At 43.1% G+C, this 23,693-nt stretch overlaps 1 pseudogene across 1 annotated transcript in view; it reads left to right on the top strand.

Annotated features, from left to right (window-relative positions):
• LOC309546650 (small nuclear ribonucleoprotein G-like) overlaps positions 1 to 23,009 on the top strand; it is a 46,646-nt pseudogene extending 23,637 nt beyond the window's left edge. Inside the window, exon 2 of the transcript in view lies at positions 22,852 to 23,009. The product of the transcript in view is annotated as a small nuclear ribonucleoprotein G-like (transcript). The remainder of the gene's footprint in view (positions 1 to 22,851) is intronic.
• The last annotated feature ends 684 nt before the right edge of the window (positions 23,010 to 23,693 follow it).

Here is a 23,693-nt window from a genome sequence, read left to right as displayed (position 1 = left end):
GCAGCGCAGGTAAGCATAGAGATGTTTGTATTATTCCTTTATAATCACTTTAATGTGTATACAAGCTCTAACAATAAAAACATTTGCTTTTGGTCTGTTAAATTTACATATAAAATTTCTTAGGAAGACAGCGCTGCTCAGTATGGTTGTCATCCTAGGACAAGAAGTTTGTTAAAGTAAATCGATGGTCAAAGCATACACTTTCATTTTATAACATCAGCATTGTAAAAGGAACACAAACAATAGTTATATCTGACAATGCAAAATAAGCTTACTTGAAAAAATCTTCTTTCATGTTGTGAGTTGTGCCTTTCTGCTGGCCATCTCTTTCCACAACCTTGCAGCATCTCGACTGGTGTTTAATTTCAGTTTTGAAAGACTACATTTCCCATAGTACTTTGCTGCCTGCAAGTAGTGATTCCATCTCCAGAAATTCCTCCTCTCAGCACCTCTGTAGTTCAGAAAGCAGAGAGGGGGAAATATGTGACACATCATTGCCTACTTACAGGGCATAGTTAATATGGGTAGATTTACTAAAACTTGTGCACACAGAAACTGGTGCAGCTGTGCATAGTAAACAATCAGCTTCTAACTTCAACATCGGTGCAGCTTTGAAATCAGGATATTTCAGTAATTTCAGCCGCATATCAGTGTGAGTTGCACTCCCAGTTTCATTGCGGCTTGCAAAACTATTTAGCAGAAGTCTACACAAGTCACAATGAAATCGGTAAAAAGTAGTGCAGGAACCTTTTTCATAATCACTGAGACATGAGTCTCAGTTCCAAATGGTTCCATTGCCGGCAAACGGGTGCGACTTGATTTGGAACTGTCCCACCGGTGTGAAAGGGGGCTAAAACCTAGAAGCTGATTGGGTACTATGCACATCTGCACCAGATTCTGTGTGCACTGGTTTTAGTAAATCTACCCCTATGTGTCACAAAGTGAAAGGGAGTAAGGGTTCTCACTGGATTCCAGAGTGGCTCGCTGCAGGAGACCCGGTGCATCCCAGTCCCCGTTTCAGGTTGGAATTCAGTCCGAATTTTCGTCTGAATTCGGACCTGAAACGGACTAGAAGGTGCACACGGATATCCTGCAAACTGCTCCGCGGCTATCCTGGAGGTGTGTGAACTTGCTCCAATGAGAGCCAGTCACACTCTCCTGACATGCAAATTGGATGCAGGGAAACCCGCATCCAATTCGCACCAGTGTGAACCCAGCCTAAATGTGTGGGATTCTTTAGGAAGTAAGTTTAATAACTATAGGATCATTTAGATGAATAGAAGTAGGCTAGAAATAACTGAAATACAATGTGGAAATGCATATATGATCCTACCTTTGACCATGTATATGCACTTTAATGGCAAGATTACAAAGAAAAAATAAAGGAAAAAAAATAAAATAAAATATGATTGCAGTCTAAGGACAGGTAAACTGCAACACTATAAATTGTTGATTTTGTCATTAGATATGCCTTAAAAGGAAAGTGGTGCAGAGTTAAAGCACACACACCAGATCTTCACCAGAACATCCTGCAAAAAGTTATGGACTGCTTGGTGTGGGTCCCAGGTTGTGGTCCTCAGACTATCAAAACAAAGCAGAATGCAGCTTAATAGGACAGGAACAGGAACAGAACATGAATGTGGTACAGAGTCAGCAGGCAATTGTAGATAAAGGGACAGTAAAAAGGCCAGCATGGTGGGCTAACAAGAGTAGCCAGATACACACTGAAATAGGTAAACAGAGAAATAGAAACACAGTAACTAATATAGACTGGGGCTAGGAAATGAACATAATGCTCAGGGAACAGGTGTTGGTCCAAATACAGCTAAATAGTGAGCTTGATGACCCTTCCTTTCATCAAATTGCACCCCCTTATCTTGTGCTGCTGCTGGAAAGAAGCTGGAGGCAATGCTGGGAAGTAGAAAGTGCAGGGTCTGGAGAAGGACCAGAGGAGGGCTGGAGTCAGCTGCCGAAGTCTTCTAAATACTGAGACCAGGGGAGACAGAAATGAGGGGGTACTGCGGCTGCACAAAGAGTCTGTAAGGAGGAGTTCTGTCCTCCCTTCTACTGCTGATAGGGGAGAATGGCAGAGAGGAATCTCCCTTCAGCTGCACAATAAAGTAAGGGATCTGGAGGAGGAGTTCTGTTGTCCTCTCTGCTGCCAACTGCTGAGACAAGGTGGATGTGGAGATGAGGGGGGGGGGGGGTACCACAGCTGCAGCAGAGGTGTGAGGGCTTTGTGTTTGACACACCTGCTGTAGGTTGTATATACTCTATATCTATCTGGCATCCACCTAACATATCTACTTTTATTTTCTCCATCAGCCCATCCCCCACAGTTATTACCTCTTGTATCACTTGACCCTCCCTCTTAGATTGTAAGCTCTAACGAGCAGGGCTCTCTGATTCCTACTGCATTACAGTGTATTGTATTTGTTCTGCCTACCCTCAAGTTGTAAAGCGCTGCGCAAACTGTCAGCGCTATGTAAATCCTATATAATAATAATAATCCAGTAGGTAAGTTCCAGCAATGCCTATATGAGTCTTGGAAGATGCATGTTGTAAAAAGGAAGGAGATATTGCATACTAACAGAACCACAAATAGCAGCAGATCTGCTTTACAACTGACCTTTGACACATACAAACATAAAAAGCACCCCTACTAATACAATTTCTGAAACTGCTTATATCATCCTATGACATGAAAAAAACGAAATCCTAGTGTTCCTGAAAATTAAAATGAAATGCTCTATTTCCAACAAGTGAGTCAGGATGCACATGCCAGCAAACTAGATAACTCCTCTGGACGAACTTTTGGGCATAAGCCAAAACATATTCCCTTTCATGCACGTAAGAATTGGGCACTGGCTAATATATATGCGCAGGCGAACTCACGCGAGCACACGTGCTGACACGCATTATTGTGCGCGCTTGTGCACACCTGTGCCAGATGGTGGCGCCAAACAGGCTATTTAAACTTAGCCAGTACTCAAGATCAGTGCTGCTTTGTCTTCAGTCTTCTGTGTATCTGTGATCCTGTGAACCTGCATCCTGCTTCCAGTTGCTGACCCGGCTTGCCTTGATTAGGGATGATCGAACGGTTCGGGTCGACCATCGGTTCTACCCGAACATTGGCTGTTCGAAATTCGGCCGAATTCCGAACCTTTTGCGGTAAAAGTTTGGAATTCGACCACCGTTCTGGTGGCCGAATTCCGAACTTTTACCGCAAAAGGTTCGGAATTCGGCCGAATTTCGAACAGCCAATGTTCGGGTAGAACCGATAATGCAATGGGACAGGAACTGGGCTTAAAAAGCCTGTGATTGGCTCAGAAACATCAGTAAAAGCAGATTGGAGTGACTAGGGGGTCCAGAGGCCAATCAGGAGTGAATACGCCCCCCATACGCCCCCCAGTATATAACCAGTGGTGGGATTCAGCCGGTTCGCACCGGTTCCATAGAACCGGTTGCTAACTTTCTGCAAGTTCGCAGAACCGGCTGAATCCCTCTGCGCGTCTGAGGACGCGCAGGACAATTGAATGTCCCGCGCTCGGGCAGACGTGGCGCCACGGCCCGCCCATTCTGTGACAATAGCGAATGAGAATTCGCTATTGTCACATGATCCTCCTCCTGGCCAATCAGGGAGCGGGTCCTCCCGCTTCCTGATTGGCCGAAAGGCAAACACCGTGCCGTTGGACGAGAAGGAGGCTCCGCGGGAGGACTCGGAGACGCGGGGAGCCGACTGCGCGACCGTCCGTGAGGTAAGTGCATGGGTCTCGCGGGGGGGGGATCGCTGGCACTCTGCAATTGGGGGCAATGTTGTGGCTGGCGCTCTGCAATTGGGGGCAATGTTGTGGCTGGCGCTCTGCAATTGGGGGCAATGTTGTGGCTGGCACTCTGCAATTGGGGCAATGTTGTGGCTGGCGCTCTGCAATTGGGGGCAATGTTGTGGCTGGCGCTCTGCAATTCGGGGCAATGTTGTGGCTGGCGCTCTGCAATTGGGGGCAATGTTGTGGCTGGCACTCTGCAATTGGGGGCAATGTTGTGGCTGGCACTCTGCAATTGGGGGCAATGTTGTGGCTGGCGTTATGCAATTGGGGGCAATGGCACTCTGCAATTGGGGGCAATGTTGTGGCTGGCACTCTGCAATTGGGGACAATGTTGTGGCTGGCACTCTGCAATTGGGGGCAATGTTGTGGCTGGCACTCTGCAATTGGGGGCAATGTTGTGGCTGGCGCTCTGCAATTGGGGGCAATGTTGTGGCTGGCACTCTGCAATTGGGGGCAATGTTGTGGCTGGCACTCTGCAATTGGGGGCAATGTTGTGGCTGGCGCTATGCAATTGGGGGCAATGTTGTGGCTGGCACTCTGCAATTGGGGGCAATGTTGTGGCTGGCGCTCTGCAATTGGGGGCAATGCTGTGGCTGGCACTCTGCAATTGGGGGCAATGTTGTGGCTGGCGCTCTGCAATCATTGGGGGCAATGCTGTGGCTGGCACTCTGCAATCATTGGGGGCAATGCTGTGGCTGGCACTTTGCAATCATTGGGGGCAATGCTGTGGCTGGCACTCTGCAATCATTAGGGGCAATGTTGTGGCTGGCACTCTGCAATCATTGGGGGCAATGCTGTGGCTGGCACTCTGCAATCATTGGGGGCAATGCTGTGGCTGGCACTCTGCAATCATTGGGGGCAATGCTGTGGCTGGCACTCTGCAATGATTGGGGGCAATGCTGTGGTCACTGTGCATTGAAAGGGGGGCACGCTGGTCACTGTGCATTGAAAGGGGGGCACGCAGCGCTGGTCACTGTGCATTGAAAGGGGGGCACGCAGCGCTGGTCACTGTGCATTGAAAGAGGGCATGCTGGTCACTGTGCATTGAAAGGGGGCACGCTGGTCTCTCTGCATTGAAAGGGGGGCACGCTGGTCACTGTGCATTGAAAGGGGGGCACGCTGGTCACTGTGCATTGAAAGGGGGGCACGCTGGTCACTGTGCATTGAAAGGGGGCACGCTGGTCTCTCTGTATTGAAAGGGGGGCACGCTCGTCACTGTGCATTAAAGGGGGCATGTACACTGGTCACTGTGCATTGAAAGGGGGCACGCTGGTCACTGTGCATTGAAAGGGGGCACGCTGGTCACTGTGCATTGAAAGGGGGCACGCTGGTCAATGTGCATTGAAAGGGGGCACGCTGGTCTCTCTGCATTGAAAGGGGGAACGCTGGTCACTGTGCATTGAAAGGGGGAACGCTGGTCACTGTGCATTGAAAGGGGGCACGCTGGTCACTGTGCATTGAAAGGGGGAACGCTGGTCACTGTGCATTGAAAGGGGGCACGCTGGTCATTCTGCTGGGAAAGTCGGAACTGGTTACTAAAATTTTTGAATCCCACCACTGTATATAACATAGCCCCGCCAAATCTCTAGCACTGTAATAGAGAGGCTGTGCAATAGAGTGGAAGCATTTCTGTTACTCCTGCTGCTCCAGTGTCATTTTGCAATTATTAGTGTGAGGAAAGGGATATGCAGTGTAGTTAGGGTACTATATACCACTATAGTTAGATTCAATAATCTAGTTTCTGTAGGGAAAGTGTTAAGTGTCAGGGTGACCGTAGTTTAGGGTGAACTGACTCTGCTATGCCAGGGTGACCGAACTCTTCCATGTCAGGGTGACCGCCAGAAAAAAAAGATAAATTTTCTTAGAATTTCAGTAGCGCAGGGATGGGGCTCCGCTCCTTCCACACCTGGGCGTCTTTGTTGCAGTCGTATATTGGGCATTTTTTGGGCATCTTTGGAGGCAGGCATGACATCTGAACATCTGTATAGGGGTATATATATATATACACACACACACACATATATATATATATATATATATATATATATATATATACACATACACACATATAGGTGTGAAAGGAGCGGAACCCCATCCCTGCGCTACTGATTTCAGTAGCGCAGGGATGGGGTTCCGCTCCTTTCACACCTATATGTGTGTATGTGTATATGTATATATATATATATATATATATAGTGGGTACGGAAAGTATTCAGACCCCCTTAAATTTTTCACTCTTTGTTATATTGCAGCCATTTGCTAAAATCATTTAAGTTCATTCTTCTTCCTCATGAATGTACACATAGCACCCCATACTGACAGAAAAACACAGAATTGTTGACATTGTTGCAGATTTATTAAAAAAGAAAAACTGAAATATCACATGGTCCTAAGTATTCAGACCCTTTGCTGTGACACTCATATATTTAACTCAGGTGCTTTCCATTTCTTCTGATCATCCTTAAAATGGTTCTACACCTTCATTTGAGTCCAGCTGTGTTTGATTATACTGATTGGACTTGATTAGGAAAGCCACACACCTGTCTATATAAGACCTTCCAGATCACAATGCATGTCAGAGCAAATGAGAATCATGAGGTCAAAGGAACTGCCTGAAGAGCTCAGAGACAGAATTGTGGCAAGGCACAGATCTGGCCAAGGTTACAAAAAGATTTCTGCTGCACTTAAGGTTCCTAAGAGCACAGTGGCCTCCATAATCCTCAAATGGAAGACGTTTGGGACGACCAGAACCCTTCCTAGAGCTGGCCGTCCGGCCAAACTGAGCTATCGGGGGAGAAGAGCCTTGGTGAGAGAGGTAAAGAAGAACCCAAAGATCACTGTGGCTGAGCTCCAGAGATGCAGTCAGGAGATGGGAGAAAGTTGTAGAAAGTCAACCATCACTGCAGCCCTTCACCAGTCGGGGCTTTATGGCAGAGTGGCCCGACGGAAGCCTCTCCTCACTGTAAGACACATGAAAGCCTGCATGGAGTTTGCTAAAAAACACCTGAAGGACTCCAAGATGGTGAGAAATAATATTCTCTGGTCTGATGAGACCAAAATAGAACTTTGTGGCCTTAATTCTAAGCGGTATGTGTGGAGAAAACCAGGCACTGCTCATCACCTGTCCAATACAGTCCCAACAGTGAAGCATGGTGGTGGCAGCATCATGCTGTGGGGGTGTTTTTCAGCTGCAGGGACAGGACGACTGGTTGCAATCGAGGGGAAGATGAATGCGGCCAAGTACAGGGATATCCTGGACAAAAACCTTCTCCAGAGTGCTCTGGACCTCAGACTGGGCCGAAGGTTTACCTTCCAACAAGACAATGACCCTAAGCACACAGCTAAAATAACGAAGGAGTGGCTTCACAACAACTCCGTGACTGTTCTTGAATGGCCCAGCCAGAGCCCTGACTTAAACCCAATTGAGCATCTCTGGAGAGACCTAAAAATGGCTGTCCACCAACGTTTACCATCCAACCTGACAGAACTGGAGAGGATCTGCAAGGAGGAATGGCAGAGGATCCCCAAATCCAGGTGTGAAAGACTTGTTGCATCTTTCCCAAAAAGACTCCTGGCTGTATTAGATCAAAAGGGGGCTTCTACTAAATACTGAGCAAAGGGTCTGAATACTTAGGACCATGTGATATTTCAGTTTTTCTTTTTTAATAAATCTGCAACAATGTCAACAATTCTGTGTTTTTCTGTCAATATGGGGTGCTATGTGTACATTCATGAGGAAGAAGAATGAACCTAAATGATTTTAGCAAATGGCTGCAATATAACAAAGAGTGAAAAATTTAAGGGGGTCTGAATACTTTCCGTACCCACTGTATATATATGTGTGCGTGTATATATACCCCTATACAGAAGTTCAGATGTCATGCCTGCCTCCAAAGACGTCCAAAAAATGCCCAATAAACGCCTGCAACAAAAACGCCCAGGTGTGAAAGGAGCGGAACCCCATCCCTGCGCTACTAAAAATTCTAAGAAAAATTATCTTTTTTTTCTGGTTCTGGACATGCTACAGAGCTGAAACTTCACAGGTACACCTTTTAGACCCCCCAGACACTAAATCCAAAGAAATCTCTTTTTTTTTTTTTCAATATTTTTTTCAATAATTCGCTCTCTATCAAAAACTACAATTTTTAATAGTCCCTGGGGCATGACCCAGAACCCTAGGCCCTTTTTAGGGGCATTTATTGGGTTTTAGGGCTTCAAAATGTTTTTTGATTCCAGACGTTTGGATCCCATTGATTTCAATGGGGTTCTGGAATCCTAACCGAACTTTCGGGAAGTGGTCGAACCAAACTTTTCAAAAGTTCGATCATCCCTAGTCTTGACCTTCCTCTATACACCACCTGAATCAACCTAGGCTTGACCCCTGACTTCTGCTTCTGCCTGCTTTTTTGGCTCCTATTCCACTGATCGGTATCAGTTCCCGCTTGTCCCCTGACCACGTTCCTGTCTATTCCCTGTACCTGATCCATCCTGTCTGACTATGCTACTCTGCCTGCTGTCGCCAGCGCCAGCTGTCTGCCTACTTACCTGATTGCTGAAGCCACCTGGTGACTTCTCCTACCCAGCGTGGACACCTGCCCTGCTTCTAGCAAGACTTATAGGCAATCGTGCCACTCTGTATTCCTGTGCCTCCTATCTACACTATCAGCGGCCCCGAGTCAGAGATATAAGAGAGGCCTTCCTCATCATATCAGGCTCTGCTACCAGGTACATGATGTAAAGTGTTTTCTTCCCACATCAAGTTACTTACCAGAGCTGTAGACCAGGTCAAAAAATGTTATATAACAGAATTTCCCTTGTGTTTCCTTCCACTGTCTTTTCTCTCTTGCATCTCAAGTCGATGCTATTAAAATAAAAATGAATATCCACATAACATAAAGAAATAGTAAACTTATGCGCTATTTGAGGTAAGCGATCAGACGGATGTTCAAAATCAAGGAAATAATAATGAACGTGGAACTCCTCCAAGCAAGCAGCTGATTCTGATAGTGTCCCCACGTATCACAATGTCAATAAAAGATGGAAAGAATCAGCGCTCAACTCTCAATGAGGGGGACCACTCTCTCTAACTCCAATGTATAATATAAAATCGTGTCTTTAGATCACAAGGATCTGGTAAACAATATCTATAAATGTGTACTTGAAAATGTGAAACAAAAATGTGAAAAGATAAAGACAATGAAATAATAGTAGTGATGGTGGATGAAAAGATGTATAAGGTATATTCAAATAGTCATCCAATCAAAAGTAGAACAGGTGAGTAAACTGGTGTAATCACAAGTGGCTGATCATGCAAGACAGAGTAATGTGCAACTCATATATAATCAAACAATTCTAATATAAAAAGAAACACATGACAATGTAAATGTTGATCATAGGCAAAGTGACCAAAAACAGACTAAAAAAAAAGTGCAGCAATAATAAACTGGAACGTGCTTAAAATGTCCACCAACTGAGTCTGAACATCTAAAATTATTGATAATAATAGTCCCAATGAGTGATTAAAGTGCAAGGTGCCAAAAAAAAATATTTTCATATATAAGGTGATCTTTTCAGTGCACTCTAGGGGTGAGGTGCTCTTTGCAGACACAGCAGAGTGGTGTATCCCGGTGAGCTCACAATCCAAACACCAAGTGCAGTGGCCGCTCACCTCCACAACACTCAGACTGAGCATTAGATATAAATATCCAGGCAACCCTCTCAACTCGTCCTCCAACTGCCTAGCGTCCTCCAGCAGCAATCGATCAAACAATGGGAGTATAACAGCATAGGAATTTCAAAGTGCCTTAATCCCTGTATTGGTGCTCAAGCAAAGAGAGGCTCTCATGGTGCAGAAACGTAGGGTAACTTAGCTTTTCCCCCTTTGAGAAAGCTACGGGTGTACGTAGCGCTACGCGTTAGGGTAAGCCGTATTGACGTCACTTCCGGTCCTCGGCCGAGACCGGAAGCTTTGGATCGCACCGCATCGGCGGGTTTTGGAAACTGTCAGCACGTTATTACCTTCTGTAATGTGAGTAGCCTGTACTGTATTTTAATAAAAGTTACCCTACGTTTCTGCACCATGAGAGCCTCTCTTTGCTTGAGCACCAATACAGGGATTAAGGCACTTTGAAATTCCTATGCTGTTATACTCCCATTGTTTGATCGATTGCTGCTGGAGGACGCTAGGCAGTTGGAGGACGAGTTGAGAGGGTTGCCTGGATATTTATATCTAACGCTCAGTCTGAGTGTTGTGGAGGTGAGCGGCCACTGCACTCGGTGTTTGGATTGTGAGCTCACCGGGATACACTCACTCTGCTGTGTCTGCAAAGAGCACCTCACCCCTAGAGTGCACTGAAAAGATCACCTTATATATAAAAATATTTTTTTTTGGCACCTTGCACTTTAATCACTCATTGGGACTATTATTATCAATATTTTTTAGATGTTCAGACTCAGTTGGTGGACATTTTAAGCACGTTCCAGTTTATTATTGTTGCACTTTTTTTTGAGTCTGTTTTTGGTCACTTTGCCTCCTATGATCAACATTTACATTGTCATGTGTTTCTTTTTATATTAGAATTGTTTGATTATATATGAGTTGCACATTATTCTGTCTTGCATGATCAGCCACTTGTGATTACACCAGTTTACTCACCTGTTCTACTTTTGATTGGATGACTATTTGAATATACCTTATACATCTTTTCATCCACCATCACTACTATTATTTCATTGTCTTTATCTTTTCACATTTTTGTTTCACATTTTCAAGTACACATTTATAGATATTGTTCACCAGATCCTTGTAAACTAAAGACACGATTTTATATTATACATTGGAGTTAGAGAGAGTGGTCCCCCTCATTGAGAGTTGAGCACATAACATAAAACTGTTATAAATCTGGAATTTTGTAGGATTCATAAAACACATGTAAGGGTGGAAAAATCTGCACCAGATCTATCCACTTCAATATATAAAGTCTACAGTTCTGCTGAAGATCAGAAAGTAAAATGAAAGCCGGTGTTTCTCACTCGCCAAGTCCAGATTCTAACTTTAAATCACACACAGCTTTCCACACCGCACTGACAGACTGTCATCTGAATGTGCTAAAGTCCCTCCTGCCTAATGCATTTCATCCCCTATGGATTTTCTCATGTATTTATGCTTGTATGTGCATATACGTAGGGATATTTTTGGAGTGGGGCAACTTATTTTTTCAAACGTTTTTTATTTTTTTTTATTTATTGCTATCACATAGGAGGCTGACAAGCTTTTACCATGATTTGGCTAAAACAATTAAGCCAGTTTTATGCAGGGGCCCCCTCAAAAAGTCTCACATTTGCAGGAGAACAAAAAAGACCACATTAAAGCTTTGTCTAGGTCCCCAAACTTTGTTAATACGAGGAGCACATTGTATGTTTTATAGATTTTATTGGGCTAAAAAAATCATTTTTATAAATCAACAAATAATAAATGAATTAATGTTTTACTTGGATCTTTTTTGGAACCAGCATGATATGATTTAAAACAAAACATAAAAAAATTCACTAAAACCAAGCAAACTCCCCTCCTTACTTCATGGTCCCCATCAGAGCCGCCGTTACTCCACCTTAGGAGTTCCCTTCTTACATTAGAATTCTCATCAGAGTCCTCCTTTATATCAGGGACACTAATAAAGCCCCCCCAAATCGGAGATTGCCTTTAGAGTCCCCCTTATATTAGAATCCCCATCACAGTTTTCATTAGAACCCCCACTTACATCCAGATCCCCATCAGAGCTCCTCTTACATTATATCCCCATTAGAGGGGGAACCTGACCCTACCTGCGGGCTGGATGCAGTCCTGCAGAAGATCCTTAGTTTGGAGACCCCTGGTCCAGGGCATCATTGGTGGATGTGCCTAAAATCCCATCTGAAGATTGTTGCTTCCAAAATTTACTGATGTTTTCAGAAGTTGAGGAACTCCCTGGGACAAATTGTGTTTATTTGGTTTCTCCAATGTATGCAATCTTTAAGCAAAGCAGAGTAAATTTGTTATTATATTACTTATGAATTGTTGAAATATTGCACTCACTGCACTCAGCTATCTGGAAGGTTAAGCATTGTAAAAAAAAACTTAGCCCCTTGTTACATTAAGAAATAAAAAATCAGAGTGTATTATTTTAGAGACAAAAGCCAGAAATATTGTAGAGTTGATGCACAGTATGTAAACAGCTTTATCAGGTGGCAATTTAGGAGGGAGAGAAGATGCAGTTTTTTTCAAGAAATAAAAGTTAGAGTTTATAGTTTCACAGGCAATAGCTAGAAATATTGTACAATCAATGTACAATAAGTAAGCAGATTTATTAGGCCACAATGTAAAGGGGAGAAACAAGGCATTTTTTATTGACAAAAAACTTTACATTGTATTTTTTTTTAAAAAGAGACAATAGCTACAAATATTTTTGAGTGCCAGAATACTGGAATGGGCCACAGCTGCAGAAAAATTTGTGTGGCACCTTTACCAGAATAGGGCAGGAGAGACTGCAGGAACTGTCAATGTTAGCAGACAAATAGGAGCTGGTAATATTGGCAGTAGTTGGTAATGGTGGTGACTGCAAGCCAGTAGAGGTGGTAGGAGTTAGTAATGGAGGTAGACCAGCAGGGTCCACATGAGCTGGTAATATTGGCAGTGCAGCAGAGGTGGAAGGAACTGGTAATGTTGGCAGACCAGTAGAGGTGGAAGGAGCTAGTAATGGTGGAAACAGCAGGCAATGATAGGTGGCAGGAGCTGATAATGGTGGCAGGTTAACAGAAGCCACAGGAGCTGGAAATAGTGGCAGAAATCAGTATTGTGGCAGGCCAGCAGAGGTGGAAGGAGCTGGTAATGGTAGCAGGAGCTGGTGGAACTGGTAATGGTGACAGGCAAGGTGAGAGGTTGCAGGAGCTGGTAATGGTTGCAGTCCAGTAAAGTTTGTAGAAGCTGGTAACGGCAGCAATCCAGGAGAAGTGGTGGAAGCTGGTAATGTAGATTGGCCTGCAGAGCCTTTAGGAGCTAGAAATGGTGGCAAACCAGTAGAGGTGGTAGGAGCTGCTGTCTGTGACAGGAACTGGCAATGATGGCAGTCCAGAAGAGGTGGCACAAGCTGGTAATGTGGTAATGGTGGCAGTTTTAGCGGAGGTGGTAGTAGCTCGTAATGGTGGCAACAATAGGGCAGGAGAGGTGGCTGAAGCTTGTAATGGTAATAGGAGCTGGTAATGGTGGCAATCCATCAGAGGTAGGAGTAGCTAGTAATGGTGGCATGCCAGAAGAGATTGCAAAATCTCTAATGGTGGCAGGAGCTAATAATAATGGTAGACAAATAGTGGTGGCAGGAGCTAGCAACTGTGGCAGTAGCAGACAAAGAGAGGTTGCAAGAACTGGTAACCATGGCAGCGGCAGGCCAAGAGAGGTTGCAAGAGCTGGCGAGGTTTGTAATTGAGTTAATCTATCTTTTTTTTTGGGGGGGGAGGCGAATTACAAGGAAAAACTTGTCCTGCTGTATTGGCTGCTGGTATTTTGTATTCATCCAGATCCAGGGCTGGTTTATTTTTATGAAAGTGAGCCAGCCCACAGTATTGGGGACAGGCAAATTTGCCTCTCTGTCACAAAATAGCCTGCTGTGCTGAATGCCCCAGGGACAAGCAAGAAGCTCCGTAGGACAAGCAGGAAGCACGAGTGCAAACCGTTTAAGCTATTGCCAGTGGTCCAGCCTAAACACCAAATAGTGCATCACCTTGAAGGATGTTTTCATCAGCCCTGGACCCCAAGTAGTCTGGAATCATATGGTTTGGGTGCTACCTGTTACTGCTGTCTGTTGTGGTTGGAAAAAAACAAAAAAGATAAAAGCATTGCTAAGCCAGCCACTGAAACAGCTTGTCCTCCTTTCAGCAATTGGCATGAGAGATAATTCTACCACTATCTGCAAATGCAGCAAAGAGGGTATTCCATGGCACCTCTTCCAAGTGGTTCATTTTTTGCTCCCTCTAGGATAAGATCTGATGCTTTCACCTTGTACTAAGGATCCAAAAAGGTAGCCACACAGTACTTGCCCCTCTCCTTTATAGTTAAAATCCTGGGGTCTTTGCACAGGCATTATAGCATGAATGAGATCATTTGCCACAGATTGCCTGCAGCATAAGGACCCCAAGTGTCCTTAAGTGATCCAGTGTCCTCAATGATTTTACCCCACCCAACATACAGCTCCCAGGGTTTGGGAGGGGTGAAACTTTCCCTGGAAGCCTGCCCCATTTCCTCCTCCTTCTCCTCCCAGCGATCCCCTCAACCTTCAGTAGGCAAAGAATCCTGATGGCACTTAGCTTTCAGCATCTATTGTATGAAATCACTCAGTGTGTTCTCCAGCAAGAACACCAAAGGGATTGTGGCGCTAATCCCCACCTTGTCATAGCTCACCATTCTGGTCACCTCTTTAAATGGTTTCAAGATGTTGCATGAATCCTGAATCAGGAACCACTGATGTGGTGAAAAAAAACCCAGCTCTCAAGAGCCTGTCCTCATTAGGGATGATCGAACGGTTCTGGTCGACCATCGGTTCGACCCGAACATTGGCTGTTCGAGGTCCGGGCCAAATTTAGAACTTTTTGCTGAAAAAGTTTTGAATTCGGCAACCAGAACCGACCAAAATGCAATGGGACAGGAAATGGGCTTTAAAAGCCCATGACTGGACCAGAACCATTAGCAAAAGCCAATTGAAGGGGCAGGAGAATGCTAGAAATGTGATTGGAGTGACTAGGGGGTCCCTAGACCAATCATTAGTGAATACGCCCCCCCGTATACAAGATAGCCCCGGCAAATTCCTAGCATTGTAATACAGGGACGTGGAAAACAGTGGAAGCAGTTTTGTTACTTCTGCTTCAAAGTGTCATTTAGCAATTATTAGTGTGAGTAAAGGGATATCTAGTGTAGTTAGGGTGCTCTTTGACACTTTAGTTAGATGCAAAAATTAAGTTTCTGTAGGGAAAGTGTTAAGTGTAAGGGGACCGTAGTGCAGTGTAGGGTTAACTGACACTGACTGCTATGGCAGGGTGACCAAACCCTTCCATATCAGGGTGACCGTTATAGAGAAAAGATTTTCTCTAAGTCACAAAAATCCCAAAAAAATGCCTGCAACACCACACCTGGGCGTTTTTTTTTTTTTTGGCGCTAGCGTTTTTTTGGGTTCTTTGGAGGCAGGCAAAACATCTAAACTTCTGTATACGGGTATATATACACATATACTTATATGTATATATACACCTAGACATATATAGGTGTGATAGTAGCAGAAATATATGCTTGCGCTAATGGAATAATTAACACTAATATGGCTCCTCTCCTATAACAACTATATATGTGTAAGTGTAAAATACATATAAGTATGTGTGTATATATACCACTATACACAAGTTCAGATGTTTTGCCTGCCTCCAAAAACCCCCAAAAAATGCCTGCAACAACACACCTGGGCGTTTTTTTTTTGGCGCTAGCATTTTTTTGGGTTCTTTGGAGGCAGGCAAAACATCTGAACTTGTGTATAGTGGTATATATACACACATACTTATATGTATTTTACACTTACACATATATAGGTGTTATAGGAGCGTAACTATATTAGTGTTAATTATTTCATTAGCGCAAGCATACATTTCTGCTACTATCACACCTATATATGTCTAGGTGTATATATACATATAAGTATGTGTGTATATATACCCGTATACACAAGTTCAGATGTTTTGCCTGCCTCAAAAGACCCCAAAAAATGCCCAAAAAAACGCTTGCTACTAAACCGGCAAGGTGTGAAAAGAGAGAAGCCACTATCCTGTTCTATAAGTGACCTAATACAAACAATATTTTTTTATGGTTCTGGACATGCTACAGAGCCGAAACTTCACAGGTACACTTTTTAGACCCCCCCAGATACTAAATCCAAAGAAATTTCTTTTTTTTTTTTTTAATTTTTTCAATAATTGGCTCTCTATCAAAAATGACAAATTTTTAAGATTTTTTTTGTGTGATTAATAGTCCCTGGGGTATGACCCAGAACCCTAGGCACTTTTTAGGGGCATTTATTGGGTTTTAGGGCTTAAAAATTGTGTTTTTTGATTACCGAAGTTCGGGTCCCATTGATTTCAATGGGGTTCTGAAATCCGGGCCGAACTTTCGGGAAGTTCGGATGTTCTGGCCGAACTGAACTTTTGAAAAGTTCGATCATCCCTAGTCCTCATCCCTCAAGCTGGTCTGACTTAAATCTTGCATACATCAAGTAAGCCTGGGGGTTGGTATATAAAGAAGTCACCCAAGCCAATAAATTAGGGCCAAAACACAATGTTTGCATAATGTATGAGATAGGGCCAGGACACAGTATTGAAGGCCTTGTGATATCCAACAACAGAAAATGAGATATGTCATTTTTCTGCTATATGCTGCAGGAGAATTGCTTTACTGATATTTTAACCCAATAAACAAAAAAGTATATACAGTATATATGGATGTGTGTATACCACTTTGATTTATATTCCCATGCTTATGGTGTAAGTGGAAAAAATATATTAATGTGGGTTGCTGCTCTAAAAAGTGCTGTGCCTTTAAATAGTGATAAAGTGTATATAAAGAGCACTACCCAATATGAGATAATGGAGTATATGTAATTTATGATGCATTGTATTTGATTTATTTGTATTCATCATTCATGGTTAATTGATATTTTTTTTGTTTATATTTAAACAGGGGGTAATAGAAAGAACCCATATAGGGTAGTGCTCTTTATATGCACTTTATCACCATGATATTGTAACCTGTTTGCCGTCGTGGTATAAACTACCAGGTGGTTATGGATTTATGTTCCTATAATAGAATGTAAGCAAAGGGTATTTTAGCTAAAATTTTTATATCTAAATTGATTAAAGAAATAGGATACACTTAAAGGGTTTAAAAAGGGATATACATCACTTTAGATACAAAAGGTAAATTAGTGGCCGACTTACCCTTTGCAAAGGTGGGGTTTCAGGAGCCAGACAATCAATATGCAGGAAGAAATGACCAAAGCTCAAAGACAGAGGTTACATCAGAAAATTGGCTCCATATAGAATCTCACAATGGCATATAGGACCCACAGCGTAGCTGAGTTCAGGAACTGCTCAATACTTCCAAGTCCTCAGGAGATAGATTTCTGGCTGCCATGTATCAGTGCCCTAGCTGAATAGGTGCCATTCAGAGGTCATCAGACAGGCTGTCAAGTCTCCTTGGGACATTAAGGAGCAGCAGATGTATGAGCCGTGTTGGTAAGCTGGAGAGACCGGGTCACATAACATGATGATGCGTTTCGCTCACAAGATCACATGAGCTTCGTAACAGCTACAATGTTGGGTGAGATTGTTACATGGGATGTGGTTCCCAGTTCCATACACCACCTTATTGAACTCTGTACTGCTATGTTGGAACTTGCAATTTGCACATGCTTATTAACATGCTGCTCCTTCTCCCCCTACTGTTCAGACTGCATTAATGCTCCCCCCATCTTTTCCTCCCCTCTCTCTTGCCCCATCTTTCCCTTTGCTCTCTTTCTTACTTTCTTTCTCTCTCTCTCTGTCTATATTCCTCATGCTGTTCCTCTCTCACCCTACCTACCCCCTCTCTCATAGAGGGAAGGGGAAAAGGGAGGGATCCCTCCCTTTTCCCCTTCCCTCTATCCCTCCATTAATCTATTCCTTCCCCCATTTTCTCCCTCCTCTCTCTCCCCCTCCCTTTCTCCACCTCTCCCCCTCTACTGTCCCTCTCTCTGCCACTCTCTCATTCCCTCTCTCTCACTTTTCTTCCCAATTTCTCTCTCTCCCCCCCCTTTTTATCTCCAAAATCTCTCTATTCCTCTCTTTTCCCCTTCCCTCTCTCCCTCCCTCCCTCAATCTCTTCCTCACCCCTTTTCTCGATCCTCTCTCTCCCCTCCCTCTCTTTCTACCTTCCTCCCTTTCTGCACCTTTCCCCTCTACTATCTCTCTCTGCTACACTCTCATTCCCTTTCTCTCGCTCTGCCTCCCCCCTTTTTTTCTCTCCCTTGCTCTCCCTCCCTCCTCTATCTCTCTCTCCATCCTCTCTTTCCCCCCTCTCTGTTTGACCACTCTCATACTCCCTTTCCTTCTTCCCTCTCTCTTTTCCTGCTTTTCTACTTCCTCTCTCTCTGTCTCCTCTCCCCTTCCCTCTCTCAACTCCCTCCCTCTACATTCTTTTCTCTTCTTCCCTATTCTCTCTCGCCTCCTTTTTCTCACTGTCCCCATCTCTCTTTCCCTCTCTCTTCCCCCTTTCTCTGCCCAATCCCTCCCTTTCCTTTTCCTCTTCCCTCCCCTCTCTCCCCTCCCTTTCTCTTCTCCCTCCTCTCTCCCCTCCCTCCCTCCTACTCTTTCCCCCTCTTTTTTCCTCCCTTCTTCTCTCTCCCCTAACTTTTCTCCCCACTCTTTCCACTCTCTCGCTCTCTGCTCCCCTTTCTCTTTGCCCTTTCTTTTCCTCTCTCCTTCTTTATGTCTCTCCCTTTCCTACCTCTTCCCCCTCATCCTGCCTGCTTCTCTCTGTACAGTGTGTTGTCATTACATAGTCCTCACTAAAGTGTTATTTGTTTCCACAGTTGCTGATTGTAATGAATTTCTTCCTTTAATGGAGTCAGACAAAGTGATATCTTTTTTTTTATGCAGAAAAGCATATGTAACTTTTTTGCATGTCCAGATGGGTATGTTTGTCTGTGAGACTGTCACTTGTCACACAGTAGTTGAGAGTATTTTGTGTGTACACAGACTGTGGTATATTATTATTATAATATTATACAGGATTTATGTAGTGCCAACAGTTTGCACAGCGCTTAATAAAATAAAGGCAGACATTGCAGGTACAATACACTTGGTACAAAAGGAATTAGAGGACCCTGCTCATTAGAGATTAAAATCTAAGAGGGAGGGTTAATTGATACAAAAGGTAATAGCTGTGGGGGATGAGCTGATGGAAAAAGTGAAACAGTATATTAGTTAGAAGTTGGATAGGCTTCTTTAAAGAAAAGAGTTTTTAGGGATCGTCTAAAGATGGATAGATTAGGAGACAGTCAGACAGATTGGGGTAGGGAGTTCAAAAGAATGGAAAAAGCTCTGGAGAAATCCTGGAGGCGAGCATGGAAGGAGGTGACAAGGAAGCTAGAGAGCAGGAGATCTTGGGAGGACCAAAGAGAGTGGCTTGGTTAATATTTTGAGATCAGGTTAGTCATGTAGCTGGGGGCAGAGTTGTGAATGGTGTTGTAAACTATTGTTAGTACTTTGAATTTTATTTGTTGGGTAAGGGGAAGCCCGTGGAGGGATCAGCAGAGAGGGGTGGAGGACACTTAACGGTTGGTAAAGTGGATGAGTCTTGCAGCAGCATTTATTATGGACTGAAGGGGGGATAGTCTATGTAAAGGTAACCCAATGAGGAGGGAGTTGCAGTAGTCAAGGTTAGAGATAACCAGGGAATGAATTAGAAGCTTGGTGGTGTCGTTGGTTAAAAAGGGGATATTCTGGAGATGTTGGGGAGGATAATTTGGACAGGGATTGGATGTGGGCCTGAAAGGACAGTTCAGAGTCCAGGGTTACCCCTAGCACCCTGGCATATTTGGAAGGACTGATAGTTGTGCCATTGATCTTGACTGAGAATTCAGGGCAAGGGGCACGTGGAGGAGGAAATAATATGATCTCAGTTTTAGATAGATTCAGTTTGATTAAGTGGTGTGACATCCAGGCTGATATGTCTCTTAGTAAATCAGTGATGCGCGAGGAGAGTGATGGGATTAGTTAAGGGGTAGAGAGATAGATTTGGGTGTCATCAGCATTTAAATGGTAGTGGAAGCGGAGTGGAGGAGGTGTAGATCGAGAATAGTAGAGGTCCAAGGACAGAATCTTGGGGGACCACAATGGTAATAGAGGAGTAAGTGGAGTTGTAAATGACACTGAAGGTGCGGTGAGGTAGGTAAGATTCCAACCACGGAAAGCACAGCCACAGAGACCAAGCAAATTGAGTTTTTGAGGAGGAGGGGGTGGTCAACTGTATCAAAGGCAGCGGAGAGGTCAAAGAGTAAGAGTACGGAATAGTGACCGTTGGTTTTAGCTGTGAGCATGTCGTTTGTGAGTTTTAGGAGAGAAGTTTCTGTGGAGTGCTGCCGGTGAAATCCAGACTGAAGGGTATCAAGAAAGTTATTCTCAATGAGGTCGGTTGTAGACTAGATGTTCAAGGACTCCGAGTTTGGAGGCAATAGGGAGTAAGGAGATGGGTCTTAGGTTGTTAAGATTGGTGGGGTCTAGTGAGGCCTTCTTTGGTATGGGAGTGACTAGTGCATGTTTTAGAGGGTTGGGGAAGATGCCAGTGGAGAGGGAGAGATTGAAGATATGAGTTAGAGAGTGTAGGATAGAGCCAGAGGGTCACCATAGTATTTGAGAAGGAACAGGGGGCAGGAAGTTAGGTGGGCGTTAGAAAAAGTTTAGTAACTTCCTCTATAGTAGCTGGGTTAAACAAGGGAATATTGATTGTGCAGGAGGACAAGGAGTGAAAAGTGAGGAAGAGATCTCATCACAAATTGTATCAATCTTTTTTTTTAAGTGATTGGCAATCTCCTGGGCAGTGATTAAGTTAAAGGTTGAAAAGAGTTGACGGGGACTGTGTGATAGGGTGTTAATGAGAGTGATAAATAGGTCTGTTTGGCAGTGTGGAGACAGGAATTGAGGACAGATTTATATTGGCAGAAATCTTGCTGTGACTTTGTCTTACACCACAGACCCTCAAGAGTGCGACTATGTTTTTTTGAAGCTTCTGGCATAGTCTGTCTGCCAGGGTTGTAGCGGTAGGGGCCTGATTATGTGTGTAGTGAGGGGGGCCAAGGTAATAGGCATGCAGTTTATACAGTGACTAGGCTCTGGTTCTGACCACAACCACCATTTTCCACGGAGCACTATGAGCATCATAGCACTTATATTTCACTTATATTTTTTCAGGTCTTTTCTAACCCCAGTCATGCTCACATTTTGTACACTGTTTTAAATTTTTCATTGCAAAGCCAGGCTTAGATATTGTTAATGTTTACATATTGCTTTTATTCCTTAAATATGAATTTTCTTATATTAAATATCAATTGTATTAGGAGTTTCTATCATATTTTAGGTTTATCAGTAAAAAAATCTGTAAGATTTCTATGTGTTGTCAGTAAAAAAAAGTAATGGGGGTTGGCAACCCCTCCACAATTGTTTTTAGTTTCACATAGGTAGCGCTCATTTGTTTGTTGTTGCAATTCTTATGGAATGTATCAGATATTGTGGTGTATTTCTAGTCAAATAATGTTATGTTGTACACTTTTGTTTCTAAGAATACTGAATTGCTTTTGATCTATAAAACATTTTATTTGTTTGTGAAGTTGTTATAGTACTGGTGGAGCTGTATATAATAGTCACTGAAATGTAATTATAGTATTGATTTTTGCCAGACTGTGTAATTAGTGTTTAGTTTTGATGTTTTGATTCCTATGCTATGGAAAGAATGTTAAGCATATTCTATTTCAATCAGTATGTTACAATATTGCTGCTAAAATAGTCAATAACTAAAATAAAATCTCTATTTCAAATATTTTTTCATTAAGACAGAGTTCAGTGCAAAACGTTTGCAAGGCTCATTGCCACTAAGAAGTAGTATTTTGGGCAGTGCATAGTGCATAAAGTGTGCTGCTGCCCTTGAATTGGCAGAGCTTGTGTTTCCTTACTTCTATCCAAAACTGAAAAAAAGTCCACCTTTAAGAATTTTTATTTTATTTTCATTTCAGGTACTTATATAACTCCATTTACACAATGATTTACATGTATATTGTACATTCACATCAGTCCCTACCCCGAGGAGCTTACGATCTAAGGTCCACAAATCACATTCACACATACTAGGGCTAATTTAGACAGGAGCCAAATAACCTACCAGCATGTCTTTGGAGTGTGGGAGGAAATCCACGCAGGCATAGGAAGAACATGCAGACTCCATCCACATAGTGCTGTGGTTGGGATTTGAACTGACAGCCCTAGCGCTGCTAGGCTGAAGTGCTAACCACTTCGCTATGACAAAGCATGGCCCACACCAACCTATATAAATTAAATTAAAATAAAATAAAATACAATATATATGATTATATGCTGTCCTAAAATATTTCTTATTTATGATTTACACTTTTTAAAATTCTAATATATTGCAGTATTTAATCGGTGGCTGCATTAGCACCTCCTCTTCCTTCTCAGTGCTCTGTAGGTTTAGCAGGACATCCTTTGGCCCATAACAGCAGTCTATACAAATCCAAGGCTGGGGGAAAATTTGCAAAAGCATGTGCATTCCTCCTGCAACACAGTGATCACAGGTGCAATGTCCTGCAGGATTCATTACAAAAAAAAAAAAAAATAGTTACACATTAATGAGATCAGTGTTGCTGCATTTACAATTTTTTTGTGTGCAAAAGGTAGAGTATGCCTTTAATAGTTTGAACCTTTTGTTTAGATGCATGAAATTCATAGAACTTACATTTAGGCATACCATTGTACAAAGCTCACTTATTAAATTCTGTTATTGCACAAATAAAGAGAAATAATTAAAAAAAAAGACCTTCTATAAAAATTAAAGAAAATTAGTACTTGTGTTCAATATAAATCCCTGCAGCAAAGTAAATGGCTCATTGTAACTCTGACATTGTATGTATATTCCCCCATAAATGCAGTACATTACATACAATGCAATTATCTACCTAGTCAACCAGGTCCTATGATTCCTAAGCAGGGTTCATTGACGTAAATAAACAGCTCATATGAAGTAGCGCACACTGAGAACTGTATATAAATTACAGACAGTGATTTGCAGGCATAACTTGGGAAGCAAATCAGTATTAGAAACCTTTGGCATCTATTGATTCTCAGTGCAGCATATATCTCATTATGACAGAGCTTTCAAATGCTTTCATAACTCTGATTTATATTCCAGGTCTGTACGCATGCTTCTCTTTCACCCTTGCTGCTGTGAGAGGACAGCAGGATATAAAAGCATCACAGGATAATAATCATGAAAACATTGGCACTGTTTCTACAGACTTGGAACATTACAGATTTACTTTACTATTTGAGAAAGAACACTTTCTGTAGCAATAAGGCATTCTAAAAAAAAAAACCGGAGTGTTCCTTAAAGCGGAGTTCAGGCCTCGAAAACAATTTTGCACCATCCGCTTTCTTTTTTTTTTCTGAAAAAGAATTGGATAGTTTACATTTTTTTTTTATTTACTTACCTTGTTTTTAAAGAAAATATACTTACCTTCCTTCCTCTTCCTCCCTCCTTGGCTGTGGCCTGCGCCGTCTCTTCCTGCTTGCATTGACTCCTGGGAGATGAGCGTCATCGCTCCCAGAAGTCAATGCGCCTTCACCGGCCCTGCTCGTCACTTCCAGTGCAGACGCGTCATTCACTGCTAAACAGCTTCTGGGCATGCCCAGAAGCTGTGCAGGGATGACGCGCCTGCCCCGGAAGTGGCGAGCAGGGCATTCTGGGACTCTGGCATTCTGGGACTCCGAAGTGACCGAAGAGGACACCGAAGAGGATGCTCCGGCTTCAGTTGCCCACACCTGAGATGGCAGCGCTGGACAAGACATTTTCAAGTTAAGTATTTCTTCTAAAAGGTAAGTGAAACAGGGGACAGTTCAGAGGCTATCGTTGCTGAAATGCACTAGCCCTAACTGTCCCAGGGGTATTTTTAGCTAAAAAATTTTTTTCAGTGTGAAACTCCGCTTTAAAGCTTATTTCCACTTTTCCAGTCACGTTTGAGAACATTTTACTGT

This window comes from Pelophylax lessonae (assembly GCF_965119305.1).
Source record: "Pelophylax lessonae genome assembly, chromosome: 2".
Classification (NCBI taxonomy): Eukaryota; Metazoa; Chordata; class Amphibia; order Anura; family Ranidae; genus Pelophylax; species Pelophylax lessonae.
The sequence above is the reverse complement of the archived record's forward strand: the minus strand, read 5'-3'. Positions and strand labels throughout refer to the sequence as shown.